This window comes from Portunus trituberculatus, chromosome 40 (assembly GCF_017591435.1).
Source record: "Portunus trituberculatus isolate SZX2019 chromosome 40, ASM1759143v1, whole genome shotgun sequence".
Lineage (NCBI taxonomy): Eukaryota > Metazoa > Arthropoda > Malacostraca > Decapoda > Portunidae > Portunus > Portunus trituberculatus.
In genome coordinates this window covers 26,498,343-26,518,136 of record NC_059294.1, presented here as the reverse complement: position 1 = coordinate 26,518,136, position 19,794 = coordinate 26,498,343, and the positions used below count along the sequence as shown (strand labels likewise).

Genomic DNA, 19,794 nt, shown 5'->3' with positions numbered 1-19,794 from the left:
AAATAGTAGACACAGTAGATGGAGTATAGATGGTGGTGAGCAATGCTATTAGTTTTCTTGCCTCTCGTGTCTGTGAATAATATCCAGCTTCACTTCGAGAGTAAGAGACTTCCTGGTCTTCTTAGCAACGCTAGGCGACATTGAAGGGTGTTTTGGTGGTAAGTTGAGTGAGGGAAGACGAGCTGCTGCTGACGCTGTTATTGTTTTGAACAGGGGAAGTGAGTGGTGCGCGTGTTGTCCACGAGAGGCGCTGGTGTATTCAAAAGCCTGTTGGCTTGCGTGATACGGCAGTGCTTTCAAACTTGGAAAAAATTACCTGGATAAAACTTCATTAAAGGAAGTTTGGTGTTCGTTAAACGAGCAGATGGTAGTAAAATGAAGCCTTCGTTGTAGCGAAATTCAATTGTGTGAACCTTTGTTAAGCGGGGCTTGCCTGTATATTGAAATGTAGATGGATTAACATATATATATATATATATATATATATATATATATATAGATATATATATATATATATATATATATATATATATATATATATATATATATATATATATATATATTTATATGTTTATGTAGCCAGGTAAAATATTCTCTTGGAGACAAACGAGGTTCTCTTTTATTAATTTTCTTGTGTACGGATTCTATTTGCCGTATTAGTTTTTTGTCTTCTTCGGGAAGGCTTCTGAGTAAATCAGAAAAGGTGCGCAATGTTTTAGAACTATCTACATAGTTCCATCTTCAGGCTTCTTCTGACTGAGACTGGAAATTGAGCTGTTTATATAGGATTTTACTAGATCAGGATGGTAGTGGGCGGAGTTAATCTGCTCGCTGATTGGCTGCTTCGTTTTCTATACTGCTGCGTCTTTTGGCTGACGGCAGTAGTTGTATGTTGTCTGTTTGTCTGTTGATGGTCGGTTGGTTGATTTTGATGTAGATGGCTTCAAGAAACATCAATACGTGGATCTTGCTCGTTGTCTAGTATTGTTGTGTTTTCTTCAAGGTCTTGGCGGGTCAGTCTTGAATTGTGTCGCGTTTGGTAGTGTTCTTTGATTGATCCATAACCAAGGTGGCACGTCAGTCACCTTGACAGAGTTGTCCGTGTCATTCCAATATATAAGTGAGGCCCACATTCCTCACCATTGCATGTGTGTTGGTAGATGACATGGTCTTTCTGAAGGGGCATTTTTTTTTTTTAGGGTGTTGTTTTTGATGAGTAGCTGGGACGTTTTCCTGGTGTGGAAATAAATAATAATTTGTATTGTCTTTTCTTTCTTGGTGGGTCGAGTGTTCTTGTAAACTATGTTCTTGATTATTTCTTCATCTTCCTTATATTTTATAGACATGTGGCTTTTGTAGTAAATCTTAATATTTTCATCTTGGGTGGTAGTGCCGTCGTCCTTGTTGTACCACTTGTCTGTTTCTTTTTATAATGCTGGATACTTCAGAATTACTGTATCCATTATTTACAAGAATACAGTAATTCTATATAAACAGCTCAATTTCCAGTCTCAGTCAGAACAAGCCTGAAGATGGAACTAGATAGTTCCGAAATGTCGCGCACCTTTTCTGATTTACTCAGAAGCCTTCCCGAAGAAGACAAAACACTAGTGCGGCACATAGAATCCGTAAAGAAGAAAATTAATAAAAGAGAATGTGCTTTTGCTTTCAACCTCGTTGGTCTCCAAGAGAATATTTTACCTGGCTACACAAACTCCAATTTTGCGAGAAATGGGGCAGCATTGTGAGTCACAGATTTAGAAATCGCAAAACTGGAAGTATTATTCCTATGGGAAAAATTGAATATGGTGGACTCCTTGTCCATGGTTGCCTAATTTTTCAATATTTTCCTAATATTTTGCCCATATTTATATAACATATAAACATTGAGCCAAGTATCTTTCCATATGAATGATCACAGTGTTTGTACAATGGCTACGAGAATGAAAAATCTGTCCACCATAGGTTTTTACAGCTTTTTCAATTTTCTCACTGTTTTTAAACACCATTCTCACAGTTAATTCTCCCACACCAAACTCTCTGGAAATATCACAGTTTCTTTTTTCACCTCTTTTCATCTTAATTATCTTCATCTTCTGATAACGGAGAACACATACCTGAAATTGAGAGTAGCTGAATGTGAGAAAATCAGTGCAATAAACCAGGAATTGAAAAAGGAGATTCAGGAAATAAGGAAGCAAAATGACGTTCTAAAAACCACATGCCAAAATTATGAAACCTCTCTATAGAGCTTGCAGGCTAAAGTGCAGGACAGGATTACAGACAGGGCAGAAGGTGGTCTAGGTGATAACAAGTTGAAAAACTAAGAAATTAATGGAAACAGGAGCAAGAAGACGAAAAAGTCAAATTTTCAGAAGTGGTAAGGAGACAAATTCAGGAGAACACGAAAGTCACTGTAATAAAAATTATCAAGGAAAAGGAAGATTTGGGGATGGGATGCAGTGGACAAGAAAAAAAGCTTTGTGATTTATGGAATGAGGGAAAAGAAAAATCCAAATAAATTCACGAGAGAACAGGAAAAAGGCAAATGGCCAAAACTGTTATCAAACGAGTGCAAGACAGCACAAGAATTTGACCAGGAGGTGGAGGAAGTGATTAGGCTGGGAAGGTACAGTGAAGGGAGTAGTTATTTTTTTTTTTTTTACATTACAAGGGCACTGGCCAAGGGAAAACAAAGTGTTGGAAAAAAAAATCCCGCTGGTTGCCAGGCCCTGTTAAGAGGAAAGTAGAGAAAGAGAAAACAAAAAATCTAAAAGGAGGGTCCAGTTAACGTAAGAGGTGTCTTGACACTCCTCTTTGAAAGAGTTTAAGTCATAGGCAGGTGGAAATACAGACACAGGTAGAGAGTTCCAGAGTTTACCAGTGTAGGGAATGAAGGAGTGAAGATACTGGTTAACTCTTGCATTAGGAAGATGGACAGAATAGGGATGAGAAGAAGTAGAGAGTCTTGTGCAGCGAGGCCGCAGGAGGGGGAAGGCATGCAGTTAGCAAGTTCAGAAGAGCAGACAGCATGAAAACAGCGGTAGAAGACAGATAAAGATGCAACATTGCGGCGGTGACTTAAAGAATCAAGACAGTCAGTTAGAGGAGAAGAGTTGATAAGACGAAAAGCTTTAGATTCCACCTTGTTTAGTAAAGCTGTGTGTGGATCCCCCAGACATGAGAGCCATACTCCATACACGGGCGGATAAGGCCCTTGTACAGAGCAAGCAGCTGGGAGGGAGAGAAAATGGACGAAGACGCCATAGGACACCTAACTTCTTGGAAGCTGATTTAGCAAGAGTAGAGATGTGAAATTTCCAGTTTAGATTTTTAGTGAAGGATAGACCGAGTGTGTTTAATGTAGAGGAGAGGGAAGTTGAGTGTTATTGAAGAAGAGAGGATAGTTGTCTGGAAGGTTATGTCGAGTAGATAGTTGTAGAAATTGAGTTTTTGAGGCATTGAACAAAACCAGGTTTTCTGCCCCAATCAGAAACAAGTGAAAGATCAGAAGTTAGGCGTCCTATAGCATCTCGCCTTGAGTCATTTAATTGTTGTTGGGTTGGGCGTCTGTTGAACGCTGTTGAATAATGCAGGTGGTATCATCAGCATAGGAGTGGATAGGGCATTGAGTCAGATTTAGGAGATCATTGATGAATAATAGAAAGAGAGTGGGTGATAGGACAGAACCCTGTGGAACACCACTGTTGATAGTTTTAGGGAAGAACAGTGACCGTCTACTACAGCAGCAATAGAACGATCGGAAAGGAAACTGGAGATGAAGGTACAGAGAGAAGGATAGAATCCGTAGGAGGGTAGTTTAGAAATTAAAGATTTGTGCCAGACTCTATCGAAGGCTTTCGATATGTCAAGGCCGACAGCAAAGGTTTCACCGAAGTCCCTAAAAGAGGATGACCAAGATTCAGTTAGGAAAGTAAGAAGATCACCAGTAGATCTGCCTTTACGGAAACCATACTGGCAATCAGAGAGAAGGTTGTGAGCTGATAGATGCCTCATTATCTTCCTATTAAGGATAGACTCAAAGGCTTTAGAAAGGCAGGAAATCAAAGCTATAGGGCGGTAGTTAGAAGGATTGGAGTGGTCACCTTTTTTAGGGACAGGTTGAATGTGAGCAAACTTCCAGCAAGAAGGATAAATAGAAGTAGAGAGACACAGATGAAAGAGTTTGACCAGGCAGTGAGCGAGTTCGGAAGCACAGTTTTTGAGAACAACAGGAGGGACTCCATCCGGACCGTAAGCCTTCCGAGAATCAAGGCCAGAGAGGGCCAGGAAAACGTCTTTATAAAGAATTTTAATTTTAGGGATGAAGTAGTCAGAGGGTGGAGGAGTAGGAGGAATATGCCCAGAATCATCCAAAGTTGAGTTGGTAGCAAAGGTTTGAGCGAAGAGTTCAGCTTTAGAAAAGAAGAGACAGCTGTAGAGCCATCTGGATGAAGTAAAGGAGGAAAGACGAAGAAGTAAAGTTGTTAGAGATATTATTGGCTAGATGCCAGAAATCTCGAGAGGAGTTAGAATTGGAAAGACTTTGACATTTTCTATTGATGAAAGAGTTTTAGTAAGTTGGAGAATAGATTTGGCATGATTACGGGCAGAAATATATAGGGCATGAGTTTCAGCAGTTGGATGGCTACGGAACCGTTTGTGAGCCGCCTCTATCATTGACAGCACGAGAACAAGCAGAGTTAAACCAAGGCTTTTTAGCTTTAGGGTTAGAGAAAGTATGAGGAATGTATAGCTCCATGCCAGAGATAATCACCTCTGTTATGCGCTCGGCACAAAGAGAAGGATCTCTGACATGAAAACAATAATCATCCCAAGGGAAATCAGAATAGTACTGCCTTAGTTCCTCCCACTTAGCAGAGTTAAAATGCCAGAAGCACCTCCGCTTAGGCGGGTCCTGAGGCTGCACTGGAGTGATAGAACAGGTAACGGAAATTAGATTGTGGTCGGAGGAGCCCAACGGAGAGGAAAGTTTAACAGAGTAAGCAGAAGGGTTGGAGGTTAGGAAAAGATCAAGAGGGGAAGAAGAACCATCGTTGCTTGACCTAGTTTTCACAAAGAAAACAGAGTTCCCTCCAATCATGCAGTACATTAGTCCAGTGGGGAAAAGTGATCATGTGACATTAGAGATGTAAATGCAGGAGGAAGATGAGATAAGTAACAGAGAGGACTATAAAGGAGAGAGATTAAATTATGCAAGAGCAGATTTTGGAAAATGGGATTTTTTAATGTAAAATCCATTTTTATCTACATACCTTACCCATAATTATTAATTATTGCTTAAACCCCCATTCCCACAGCAAACTTACATAATTTCTAACAGCTCAAGGAAAGAAACGAAAGATATAATTGAGGTGCCCTTATTCATTTTCTTTGCAAAGACACCCAGCCCGTTTTCTATTCCCAGGTATCAGCCATCAGGCCAATTTCCTCATTCACCTCTAGCCTAGAAGGTCATAGATGGGAGGGAGGAAGGGAAACTCAATTATAATTAATAATTATGGGTAAGTAAGTAGATAAAAATTGATATTACATTGAAAAATCCTATTTGTTGTTACGCATATGACTACCCAAAATGATTAATGATTGCTTAAAATCTGAGTCCCAAGTACAGGCAACCTTCCCTTAACGAAGGGGTTACGTTCCTAAAAAAAACCTTCGTTAAGCGAAACTTCTTTAAGCAAACTGATTATAACAAGTTTAACCTCTGACTTGAACTTCCATTGAGAGTAAATAAAGCGAGAGTGCATCATAGTACAGTGAAAGGTTTAATGAAAGTAAAAATTATGAAGTTAAACATTTAGGCAGTTTAATTTAAGTCATTATAATGTACACTAATGTATGTATGTATGTAACTTTATAATGTTGATGATCTTAAATTTATGAAGGGAGGGAGAGTGAAACGGGAAAGACACTAACCGGCAACCTGTGGAATGTAAGCAAAGGGCGCATCATTGTATCACATACAAAACTTATGTACTGCATTTCCACAAGGCTTTCCATTTTATCCATTGTAGTCACGAGTTCAGGTGGTTCTTTTAGCTTGCAAGGAAGATACGGTCTCACCAGCCTTCTTAATAGAGTCTGCTGACTTGAAAATAGTAGAGACAGTAGATGAAGTCAAGATGGTGGCAAGCAATGCTATTAGTTTTCTCGCCTCTCTCATGTCTGTGAATAATATCCAGCTTCACTTCGAGAGTGAGAGACTTCCTGGTCTTCTTAGCAACGCTATGCGACATTGCAGGGTGTTTTGGTGGTAAATTGAGCGAGGGAAGACGAGCTGCAGCTGACGCTGTTATTGTTTTGAACAGGGGCAGTGAGTGGTGTGCGTTTTGTCCACGAGAGGCGCTGATGTATTAAAAAACCTGTCAGCTTGCGTGATACGGCGGGGCTTTCAAACTTGGAAAAAATAACTTGGATAAAACTTTGTTAAAGCGAGTTTGGTGTTCGTTAAATGAGCAGATGATAGTAAAATGAAACCTTCGTTGTAGTGAAATTTCATGGTGTGAACCTTTGTTAAGCGGAGTTTGCCTGTATAGGAGGGAGGATGACCTCACCCCTAAGAAAAACTTTTGCTCTCCAAGACACACCCTTACAAACCCAACACTTACAAGGCAGAGGCCATTTCCTGAGGTGGGTGCAGCACTTCTATCCTATGACAGAGGGACAAAACCAGAGGAGTGAGAGGAGCATAACAACTCTCCCCCTGAGATCGGTCCAAGGACCTCAAACCCCACAGCGGGCAATACATAGAACCGTTTGTATAAGGAACCCAAAAGAAAACTTAATGAATTACCCTGAGAGCCGATACAACAGGGATCAGAGAAAAGGTGTCCAAATACCTATGAGTAATATCCTTAGATAAAAAGAAGCAAAAGTGGACATACTCTTCCAGGTTCCTGCCCAAAGAACGGCAAGAATACTCCAAGTTTTTCCTGAATTAGGCACTCGTCGGCACTGCTCTAACTTCATGTGCCTTCACCCGAACCAAGCGCATGTCCTTCTCAGACACATCCACATGCGCATGCTGGATAACCTGACATATCCAGTGGAAAATAGTATGAGGATGCACTACACGCCAAGGCTCAGTAACCGTCACAAAAAGGCGGGAGCATCTAGGATGACAGTTCCTGGTTCTATGAAGTTACTCTCTAACAACTCTGGTTGGGCACAAAAGCCCGTCTCCTTCTGAGTCGCCCACATACTCCGTAAGAGCAGGAATGGTTAAGTCAGACTGCGATATATCACCTGGGAGTTGAGTCTTCGCTAGAAAATCCAGGGCTAAAGAGAAAGTCATAGAAGCCCAACCTTTTGAGTGACGAACTTCCGCTTACAGCCTGTGCAGCTCACTAACTTGGCGAGCAGATGTTAAAGCCAAGAGAAAGGAGGACTTTAGAGCAACGTCCCTCAAAGAAGCCAAACGCAGAGGCTCATAAGGGGACTTCATTAAAGAGCGTAAAACAAAGGAAAAATCCCATGCAGGAATGCGTGGTGAACAAGGGGGAGCCAACTTGGCAAACCCCCAGAATAGAGCTGACAGTTCCTTATCTTGTGAGATATCCAAGCCAGCCTGCTGGAAAACTGGGGCCAAAGCGGAATGATAGCCCCTAATGGACGGCAAGGACAAATGCTTAGTGTCCCAAATAAAGATTAAAAAAAGTCTGCTAAGTCCATCACAGAGGTTGAGAAAGGATGACAACCCCTCGACTCACACCACCCACAGAAGACAGACCACTTTGCCTGATAGACCCTGGCAGAGGACTGTCTGATCGGACAGGCCATAAATCTAGCAGCCTTCCGCAAAAGCCTCTCTTTTGGAAGAGACACTGGAGAGTCTCTACGCGTGAAGGTGAAGAGCCCCCTGGAGACTTGTGAAAGAGGTGGCGATGAAGCTGGAGGAGCAGAGAGGCCCATGGAGGCAACACTCGAGGATGGTCCACAAGCAGACTCAGAAGTAGAGGAAACCAGTCTGCCTGGTGTCACCGCGGGGCAATCAGTCACGTGAACACAAACGGGATCTCGGACTCGAATTAACACCCGCCAAATCAGAGAGAAGGGAGGAAAGGCATACAGATCCAAGTCCTCCCATGGAAAGGCAAAAGTGTCTTCTTTCCAAGCTCCCAGGTCGGGCAGGGAAGATACATACAGAGGTAACTGGTGATTTAAGGCAATGGCAAACAGATCCACCTATGGTGCACCCCACACCTGGAAAACCTGCCTGCACACTATGGGATGCAGTGTCCCCTCTGACCCCACACACTCACGACTGAGGATGTCTACTACTGCATTGCGCCATCCCTGCACGAACCTTGGGAGAAGAGAGACTGAGTTGTCCTCGCACCACCAGAGAATGTCCCCCGCCAGACCAGAGAGAGACTCGGACCAGATGCCCCCCGAGTTCCTCAAATAGTCCACCACTGTCGAATTGTCTGACTTGAGAGACACCACTGTGCCCGAGACTTCCTGCTGAAAGGACTGCAGAGCCCAGAAAACAGCCATCATTTCCAGGTGGTTGATGTGAAACCTCCGCTCCTGTGGAGACCACACCCCCGAGACTAGAGAGTCCCCCAGATGAGCACCACAACCGTGAAGAAACTCATTGGAAAACAGAAACTGTTCTGGAGGTGCCATCACAAAGGGAGCTCCCTTGATTAGATGACCCAGATCCATCCACCAGGAGAGGTCTGCCAGACACTGCTGTGAAGGAGGAACTCGCCACCAGGGAGGGTCTGATGCTGCCTTCCAATGATTTTTCAGGCACCGCTGAAGGGACCAAGAGCATACCCGGCCACCTGGGACCAGCCTCTCCAGGGAAGCCAGATGATCCAGGAGTGACCTCCATAGAGACACTGTAGGGGCTCTGTCCTCTAGAAAATTATGCCCCACTGAGAGAAACTGGCTGATTCTTTCTGGCGATGGGAAAACCAGACCCCTTACTGAATCCAGCACCATGCCCAGGTACTGCTTCCTCTGGCTGGGTACTAGATCTGATTTGGGCAGATTGATCTGAATAGCCAAGTGAGCACACAATCGTAACACAGCCCGGATAGCTCCTATGCATCCCTGGAGAGTCGCCCCTGTGACCAATCAATTGTCCAGGTAACGCTGCAGGTAGATATCGTGTCGATGAGCCCATGAAGACACTGGAGCCATCACTCTGGTGAAGACCTGCAGGGCAGTGGCAAGGCCAAAACAAAGAACTTTGAACTGAAAAACCTTGCTTCACCAAATGAACTGCGGGAATGCGGGTGGATTGGAACTTGGAAATATGCATCCCTAAGATCCAGAGACAACATCCAATCCCCCACATTCACAGACTCCAAAACTGATGCTATCATCTCCATCCAGAAGGGGCTGACCACTAAAAACTTGTTCAGAGTTGAGAGGTCAAACACAGGTCTCCAACCGCCTGTTACCTTGGTAACAAGGAACAAACGGGCATTAAAGCCTTCTAACTTGCCCCCCACAAGCTCTATAGCCCCTTTGGCCAACATGATTTGTACCAGTAAATCCAAGGCCACATGACGATCCTACCCCTCTGTATAACTCACAAACTCTATTGGTCCGGCCAACAAAGGGGGAGGACATACCCATAACACAGAGTCTTCACTACCCACTCTCCTGCTCCAACCTCCATCCACTCTCTCCAGTGCCACTGCAGGCAAGTGCCCACAGGCACAGGAGAGCAAACTACTTCCCTAGCGAGATCTACCCTGGCCAAGGGGTAGGGGCCACTGCGAGAACCCCTGGCCCAAAAGGATCCCCCTGTAGTGGAGGGCTTGGGGACTGGAGCTGACGAAGAGGAACTACGAAATGCACTCCTCCTCATCTGAACTTTTGTCTTCTCCCCCGAGACCCAGAGGCTGACTCTCGAAAAGAAGAGGCTAACCTCTGCACCACAGAAGAGAGTGCACGTTGCTGAGCAGCTAAGTGCTTGTCTGACTGTACCCTGGCCACCACCACAGAGTCAAATAGCACGTCAGAAAAGGGAGAAGAAAGGAGCTGGCGTTTCTCCCTGTCAGAAAAGGTTCGAGGCAACGAATCCACTACCGCCTGCCTCCGTAACATATGGAGTGTAAACTGTAGCTCCTCAGCAGGACGAAGAATGTCCTTATTTGCCTTGGCCAGTGCCAACAAAAATTCCAAGACATCCTGTTCCATGTTCAAAGCAGCACCAGCCCAAGTAGCCAACACCTGGTCTGTCCAAGAGGCAATGTTAGCCCTGGAGCCACACACTTTCTCCATATGCGCCAACAGGCAGGAGGATACAGAGACCGCCAGGTCGCCCACCAGCCATAAACCCCCAAACTCCTCAATAACCAGAGGAGGAGCCAGAGAGGCCCCATCAGGTAGATAAAAAAACCCTGGCTTGTCCATACCAGTCCCTAGACAACTGAAAATTTGTGGAGCAAAGCTTCCTCACGGACCACTTGAGCCATAAGCAAATGTGGGAGAGAAAAAGAGGGCTGGGGGGGGTTAAAACTGAGCCTTGCATCCTTTCTACCCCCCCATAAGCTGGGATAAGGAAGGAACCTCAGGAGCAGGAAGATGAAGATAGTCTCTCACCTGGCCTATGAGGTGCAAAAAAGGGGAAATGCCTATTTGATTGGGAGCCACATCCTCTTCGTCTTCATAAGACTTGTCTGTGGAAAGAGGATGGCCAACTGACATGGGCACTGAAAGACATTGGCCCACCCCACTGCCAGCAGGCACAGCAGTTGGTCGGCCAGCCTCAACAGAATCCTCCCGAAAAATTGGAAAACTGGACGGCACAGACTTACCAGGGTCCATATGATTCACACCACTGCGAGGAAGGGGATGGCCGCCTGGCATGGGAACTGAGGGGCACACACCAAACCCTACACAAGGTACAGGAGTGTGGTTGTCCAGCGTGGGAGCCTTGTGGCTGACACCAACATTGACACTCTGGGAAGGGAGAGAAGTCCATCAGACATAATAGTACTAAGCTCCACCCCCAAAGTACATGGGAGCCGTATGGCAGATGCCAGCCTCAACAGCCTACAAAGGAGTCTGGCCGCCAGGCATGGGAGCTGTATGGTAGACACCGATCTCCGTTTCCTAGGAAGTGGGGCGGCTGCCGGGCATGGTAGGCTAATGGCTGTCACCAACCCCACTCCCCGTAAACAGTGCCAAAAGTACCAGGAGCATGGGGCATTTCCTTACCTTTATTGCAGATACAACCACAGGAAGGGGTATGAGGCTGGCTGCCAGGTATGGGAGCCGCATGGCAGATGCCACCATCATTATCCCGGATAGGAGTCTGGCTGCCAGACATGGGAGCTGTGTGGCAATTACCAACCTCTGTATCCCAGGTAGTTTACCATGCTGCCAGGCATGGTAGACCGATGGCTGTCGCCAACCCCACCCCCGTAAAAAGTGTGAAAAGTACCAAGGGCACCATGCACTGCCTTACTGCGCCAAGAACCGCGGCATGGCAGCCACCTGTTGTTGTGTTTGCGTCTGCAGCGGATGCTGGTACCAGCTCAGCCTCATGACCGGAGGCACCAGCTGGCCCCACTTGCCCTGGCCTCTTCATAGCCCTGCTCATACCCGGCTGGGAATCGTCTACCTGTGTAGCTGGAGACTGGAAACCAGAGAAGAGGGAACACTGGGAAGAGGAGAGAAAGAGGGAAAGCCGACCCAATGTCTCCTCCATCTTACACATGCGTTTATGCAGCTGCTGAGATAAAGAGGAAGACTTACGCTTACCAGAAAAAGAAGCCTTCCTCCTCTCAGTACGATCTTTAATACTATCCAAAAGACATAAAAACTGGTCGTCTGACAACGCCTTGCAGCAATCACAACGGGAAGCAAGGCTACAAAGCACCTCCCTACATGACAGACACTCCCCATGAGGGTCCACCGTAAGAGACGGGAAGGAACAAGAACACTTTACACTTACGTGGCATAATAACACACTTACAACTCTTGGTAGAAGAAAAACAAAATCAGGAGCAACGGAAGGCAAACCAACTGCTGCTGAAAAGAAAAAAAAAAAACAATGAGCCAGTGAAAGAGATGAGCTGAAGACTACGTGTAATCCCTGCAACAGCAAAGAGGCGAATGAGGGAATCGGCCTGGTGGCTCATACCTGGGAATAGAAAACGGGCGGGATGTCTTTGCAAAGAAAACGAGTAAGGGCACCTCAAGTATTTCTGTCATTTCTTTCCTTGAGCTATTAGCCATGATGTAAGTTTGCTGTGAGAATGGGGATTTAAGCAATAATTAATAATTATGGGTAGTAGTATGTGTAATAACAAATTAAGGATTTATTTTGCTGATATTGAGTGGAGTAATATTATGTGCATAAAGACTGTACAAGAAAAATATGATATATTCTTACAGAAATACAATGAAAGAGTAAAAATATTTGTTCCTGTTTATAGAGTTCAGAAAAAATATATACTTGGTACGATGCTAGATGCATACAAACAAAAAAGGCAAAAGATAAAGCGTGGAAGAAACTCTTAAAGCAGAGAAATGGCTATAACAGACAGCAGTACAAAGATGCTATAAATTATTATATTAGAGTAAGGAGAGAGGAAGAATGAAAGTTTGAGAATGATGTGGATATAAGCAAAGATGAACCCAAACTTTTCTACAAGTTTATAAATGGCAAAACAAAGAATAAGGAAACAATTGAAAAAATAATCAAAGGAGGGAAGACATACCAAACAGAGAAGGAAATGTGTGAAATAATGAATGAGAGCTTCAAAACAGTATTCACTGCAGATGATTTCACAGAACCTAATAGGACATTGGATTGCCAATGATTACAAGAGATTGCATTGCACAAAAAGATATTGGAAGATCACTGGATAAATTGAAAGTCAGAAAAGCAATGGGGCCAGATGGTGTATCAGGCTGGGTGTTAAAAGAATGTAAAGAGCAATTACTGGATCCAATTTGGGAAATAATTAAAAGTTCAATAAATGAAGGAAAAGTTCCACTAGAGTGGAAGAGAGCCAACGTAATACCGATATTTAAAGGAGGAAAGGCAACTGAACCACTAAACTACAGACCAGTGTCACTTACAAGTGTTGTAGGGAAGTTATGTGAAATGATTATCAAAGATAAATGGGTTAAATTTCTAGAAGAGGAGCAAGTCATATTGAACAGACAATTTGGGTTCAGGACAGAGTAGTCATGTGTATCAAACTTATTAAGCTTCTACTCAAGAGTTATTGCAGGACATGAAAACAGAGATGGATGGGTAGACACAGTATACCTGGACATTAAAAAGGCTTTAGATAAAGTTCCTCACGGAAGACTACTTTGGAAACTAAAGGACATAGGAGGACTGCAAGGAACCTTGCTCCAAAGGACAAGAGTTTATTTGAAGGATAGTGAAATGAGAACTGTGATCTGAGATACATACTCATCCTGGGGTAAAGTAACTAGTGGAGTGCTACAAGAGTCAGTGTTAGCCCCCATTATGTTTCAAGTTTATGTAAACAACATTGGGATAAACAGTTATATGAATTCATTCGCTGATGATGCAAAGTTGCTAAGAGTTATCAAAACCAGAGAGGACTGTCTGCTGTTGCAGGAAGATTTAAACAAGATCTATGAGTGGAGCAGGAAGTGGAAATTGGAGTTTAATGCCAAGAAATGTCACATAATGGAACTAGGAAGGAGTAAGAGAAGACCAGTATGGAACTATTTAATTGGAGAGGAACAGATAATGAAGACTAAAGAGGAAAAAGACCTTGGAGTGATCATACAAGAAAATCTGAGCCCTGATAAACACATAAGCAAGATACTTGGACTATCATATAAAATGTTGTCTAATATAAGAGTGGCATTTCATTACATGGATAAAGATATGATGAAAAAAATCATCACAAGCATGATACGCCCAAGGCTGGGATATGCAGCAGTGGTATGGTCTCTGAGCTCGAAAAAGGATATAAGAAAATTGGAAAGGATACAGAAGATTACTACAAAGATGGTGGTGGAATTAAAGGACCTCACATATAAAGAATGACTGAAGGAAATGGGACTGCCAACCTTACAAGATAGAAGAGAACGCAGGGACCTAATAATAATGTACTGTATAAGATAGTAAATGATATTGAAAAGATAGACAAAGAAGACATGGTGCCATTGAAGAAGATGGAAGGACAAGAGGACATGAAAAGATCAGGATGAGGCAGTGTGTGAAGGATATTGCTACAAAGGTTGCTACAAAGATTGTGCCAGAATTAAAGGACTTCACATATGAAGAATGACTGAAGGATATGGGACTGTCAACCTTACAGGATAGAAGAGAACGTGGGGACCTAATAACAATGTATTTACCTATTTATATTTACCTATTTGTGTATTACAGGGCCCGAGCTAAGCTCCCTGTGTCCTGTCTCCTTGTCCATTCCTGTCATATCTCTCTTTCATCTGATTGACACACACCGCATCAACGACATCACTGCTCAGTTTATTCCACTTATCAATGCTACGATGCGGGAAACTGTATTTTCTCACGTCATTTAGACAGATGTCTTTTATTAGCTTTTTTCCATGTCCTCGGAGATGATTACTTGTGGTCACCTTTATCAACTCTCTGTCCAGTATGTCAATCTTGTTCACCAATTTATACATAGTTATCATGTCTCCTCTTGTTCTTCTCTCTTCTAATGTGGTCAGCCCCAGCTTCCTCAGTCTTTCCTCATAGTCTAACTCCCTGAGTCCTGGTACCATCCTTGTTGCCAGCCTCTGTACCCTTTCTACCTTCACATTTTTCTTCATATGCGGTGACCAGACACAAGCTGCATATTCTAACTGGGGTCTTATTAAGGTACATAATATCTTCTTCATCATTCCTTCATCTAGGTAGTGGAATGCAAGGCCAATATTTTGAAGCATGTTATATGTTTTCAAAAAAATCTTGTTAATGTGTTTCTCCGGTGACAAAGTGTTTTGCACGGTTACTCCTAAGTCTTTCTCCTCATTGGTCTCTTTAATTTTCTCATCACCCAGCCTGTAATCCCAGTTTGGTCTGTATCTACTTCTTCCCATTTTCATAACATGGGTCTTGTCTATATTAAATTCCATCTGCCACTCCTTACTCCACTCATATATTTTATCAAGATCTTCCTGTAACTTGTTACAATCTTCCACATTCTTTACTCTCCTCATAATTTTAGTATCGTCCGCAAACATGTTCATGTAACTGTCAATTCCTACTGGCATATCATTAACATAAATCAAAAACATGATGGGACCAAGCACTGACCCTTGTGGAACTCCACTGGTTACCTTCTTCCTCTCGGACTTCCTTCCTCTCACCACTGTTCTCATTTCTCTTCCCACTAAGTAATTTTCCATCCATTTTGCTAGTTTATCATTTACTCCTCCAATCTTCTTTAGTTTCCACATCAGTCTATTGTGTGGTACTTTATCAAAGGCCTTTCTCAAGTCCAGGTAGATAGCATCCACCCATCCCTCTCTATGTTGTAGTATGTCAGTCACTCTTGAATAAAAACATAATAAATTGGATACGCACGATCTTCCTTTTCTGAAACCAAACTGTCTTTCACTGAGAATGTTTTCACTTTCTAGATACTCACTCCACTTAGCTTTAATTACTTGTTCACATACCTTGCACAATATACTAGTTAACGATACTGGTCTATAATTTAGCGGTTCCATCCTACTACCATTCTTGTATATAGGCACAATGTCAGCTCTTTTCCACTCTTTCGGGACTAATCCTGTTTGTATGGAGGTTTCCACAATATCAAATACAAGGTTCAACAATTGATCCTTGCATTCATTTAGCAACCTCCCAGATATGCCATCAGACCCCATTGATTTATTAATATCCAGATTACTTATAATTTTCCTTACATCTTCCTTAGTAACCATGATGTCCTGCATTTGCTTTATTTCCGTAGGCTTTCCTCCCATAAAATGCTCCTCCTTTGTAAACACTTTGCAAAAGTTGTCGTTCAAAATTTCAGCTATATCTCCAGCATCCTCATATACTTCTTCCCATTTTTACCTTTACTATTGCCTCCCTTATATTTAGTTTTCCATTTATGAATTTGTAAAACATTTTGGGTCACTATCACAGTTTTCCACCACCCTCTGTTCATATTCCTTCTGTGCTGTTCTCCTTACTTCAACATATCTATTCCTTGCTGTTTTGTAAACTTCTCTTGATAATACATCACTGTTTTTCTTAAGTTTCTTCCATGCCTTTTCTTTGTTCTTTTTTGCTTCTTCACAATTTCTATTAAACCACTGTTTATTATTTAAAGTCCTCTTTCTGTAATATGGCACAAACTTTTTCACAGCAGAGTTATACAAATTCATAAATTTATCGTATTTCAATTGCATATCCCTTTCCTGGTATACCATGGACCAGTCAATTTCATTAAAGAACTCCCTTATATGGTTATAATTTGCCCTAATATAATTTAATTTTTTCTTCCTGCGTTCCACAATCTTATTCGTGCTTAATTCCATATCCAGCTCAAAGCTTAGGACATCATGATCGCTTCTCTCCAAGGGACATTTATGTTCAATTTCCTCTTTAGAGAGATGCCCTGGTAAATACCAAATCCAACCTTGCTGCAACATCTTGTCCCCTGCACCTAGTTGGTGATCTCACCCACTGTGTCATCAAGTTATTTGTTGCTACCTTTAACAATTCCTCTGCCCACTCACCACCATTCACCACTTCGTAGTCTTCCCACACTATTTCTTTACAATTAAAGTCTCCGACTATCATCACTCTATCCTTTCTGATGAGTTCTTGCTTCATTCTGTCTAGAGTATTTCTCATCACCATTTGGTACTGTTCATATTCCCAAGCACTGGTTCTGGGTGGTATGTATACTGTTATAATATTAATGTCCCTCTTGCCATCTGTTATAAGCATACTTATCACTTCCTCATTTCTCTTACTATAGTTCACCTCCTTCACTATCAGATCTTCCTTAGTAAGAACCATTATACCACCACCTCCTTTATTTTTCTATCATTTCTCCATACTTTGTAGTGTTTTACAACAAACCAGTCTAGCTTTATTTCGGGCCTTAGCTTTGTTTCCACTACACACATTATGTCCGGTTCGTTATTTCTTAGGTAATCCATACATTCTAGCCTCTTAGACAGAAATCCATCTATATTCATGTAAGTCACTTGTATTCCATTCCCAGTCTCTTTCTTCCATGTAATGTCTATTCCGCCTGTTTTATCCACCACTTCTTTAGCCTCCCATTTCTCATCCTTCAAAAAAACTTGGTCTTTTCCTCCTCTGTTCTTTCGTCGTTCCTGTCTTTCACTTCAGTTACAAGCTCTTTCATTTTCATTCGCTCATCCTATGACATATTTCTTCTTATGTAAATTGTTTTGGTTTCCTCCGAGTCCTTAAGTTTCCAAGCCCTCCTCAACAAGGCCTCAGCTGCCACCTGAGACTTGAATTTCAATTTTAATGGTCTATTCTTGCCTTCCTCAAAAGCTCCCAATCTCACACTTTCTTCTATCTCAACATATAGGTCCTCTTCCTCCCCAGAGATCTTATTCAGTAAAGACTTAATCCTGTCATTTTCCTTATTCCTCCTATCCTGCCAGTTTTTGTTAGTTTCCTTCCTCAATCCTGTTATGATCACACATTTTTTCTTTTCAGCAATATCTCTCACCACATACTCATTTTCCGTAAGTGCCTTTACCATTTCACTCTGCGTAATCATTTTATTTTCCTCTTCCTGCTTTTTTCACTATCTCCCTAAAGGACCTTTGTACCTCCTGATGTTCATGGTTCACTTCTTTCATCCTAGCATCAATTAGATTAAGGCACTCCTCCTTCCTCAAGTCCCCTTCGGATATTTTCATCTCCATTTCTAGGAGTTTAGCCTTCATCTCTTCACATTGTTTCCTTAGTTGTTGGTTTTCTTTCTCCATCTCTACTTTTTCCTTCAATAGCTCTTTATTCGCTATCATCAACAAATAGATCTCTTTTTTGAACAAATCATTCTCAGCTATAACTATCCAATTTTTCTTCTATGGACAAAATGTTTAGGAACTTACTTTACAGTGCCTGGTTTCTTGCATCCATATATAATTTCTCCAGTCCTCTTGGAGTAGTTACGAAACCTTCAAAATCTTTGGGTTGCCTAGAGGTAGCCACCATGTTTGTTATCGTCAGCTGATTACGGCCAAAACAATCACCGCCCACACTCTCATCTCAGGGACCACTCTCCATATCCCTCACTTTCAACACTATGCGACAGTAGGACATCAACAGGACACTAACTTAAAGGTACCCGGGCCCTGTAACACCATAGGTATTTTCACTTCTTCCCATCCGCAGCCAGAGATGAGCCGTCCTCTCTCAGCGACGGCGAGTAACTGATATTGAAAAGATAGACAAAGAAGACCTGGTGCTGTTGACAGAAAAAGATGGAAGGACAAGAGGACATGAAAAGAAGATCAGGATGAGGCAGTGTGTGAATGATATTGAAAAATACTGTTTTCCACACAATGGTGGAGAAGTGGAATGCATTGGATAATAGAATTTTCACAGCACATAGTGTGCATAACTTTAAAGAAAAACTAGATAAATGGACATATGGAGACAGGACACTATGAGCCATGCTCGAACCCTGTACAATACAACTAGGTAAATACAGACACACACAGGGATCCTCCCTTAATGCGTAGGAAAGGGACCGAGAAAATGTGCGCATGTATCAAGAATGCACTAATCGAATTATAGAACCCTGTGTTGTAAATAAGATTGGGATCATAACCCACCAAGACTGACCCCCAAAACTCCCTATAACTGTCCCAAAATTGATCATTCCTGAAACAAAAAACATTATTATTCCACACACAAAAAAGCTCTTACTTGCATATAGTGGCTGGACAGTGAGCTTCCAGGGGAAGTTGGGGATCATGAGTTACCTTCACAATATTATTTCTAGCTTGAGGCGATGCCTCCTCCACTGCGTTCTTTATGGCATTTTTACATTTCACCACGTTAAGCACTGTGGACTCATTATCAGAGTAAAATCTGCCTACTTCATGGAGCTTCCCACCTGCCTTAACCTTGCCTATGATGTCTAATTTCTCTTCTAGTGAAAATATTTTGTTTTTTTATCAGTTTGCTGTCCTTCACTATATAATGTAACCCACTTCTTTTTAATATATTTGGAAAGAGCCATACGTATATGCAAACATAGAAAGGTCACAAATATTACAAATATTTGACAAAGGTAAAAAATATCATAATGCTTAGGAAACGTGAATATGAAACCACACTCGCAAGATGGAACAACGTGGCTGGACCAAAACATAGACATGGCTCCAAGCTATCTCGTTGGTTCTTTGTTATGTAATGTTTAATCTTTATATTTTGACATTTAATTATTATTTTTCTTATTAAAATATCATTTCTTAATTTATTTTTGAGTATTGTTTTGTTTTTTGTCAGAAATAAATATTTTTTAGGCAAATATATTTGTTTTCCAAATTAAAGTTTCTTTCATAAAGTGCACATTGAATCAGAAATTTTGCACATTTTATGAGTGATGGAAACAAAGTGAGTGTGCACATAAAGCTGGAAATGCATTAACTGAGGTGCACACTAAAAGAAGGACCTCTGTATATATATATATATATATATATATATATATATATATATATATATATATATATATATATATATATATATATATATATATATATATATATATATATATATATATATATATATATATATATATATATATATATATATATACAGGC

General features: G+C 41.8%; 1 protein-coding gene across 14 annotated transcripts in view; it reads left to right on the top strand.

Annotated features, from left to right (window-relative positions):
* LOC123516290 (PDZ domain-containing protein 8-like) overlaps nt 1-19,794 on the top strand; it is a 181,739-nt gene that overhangs the window by 45,536 nt on the left and 116,409 nt on the right. The window lies entirely within an intron of this gene.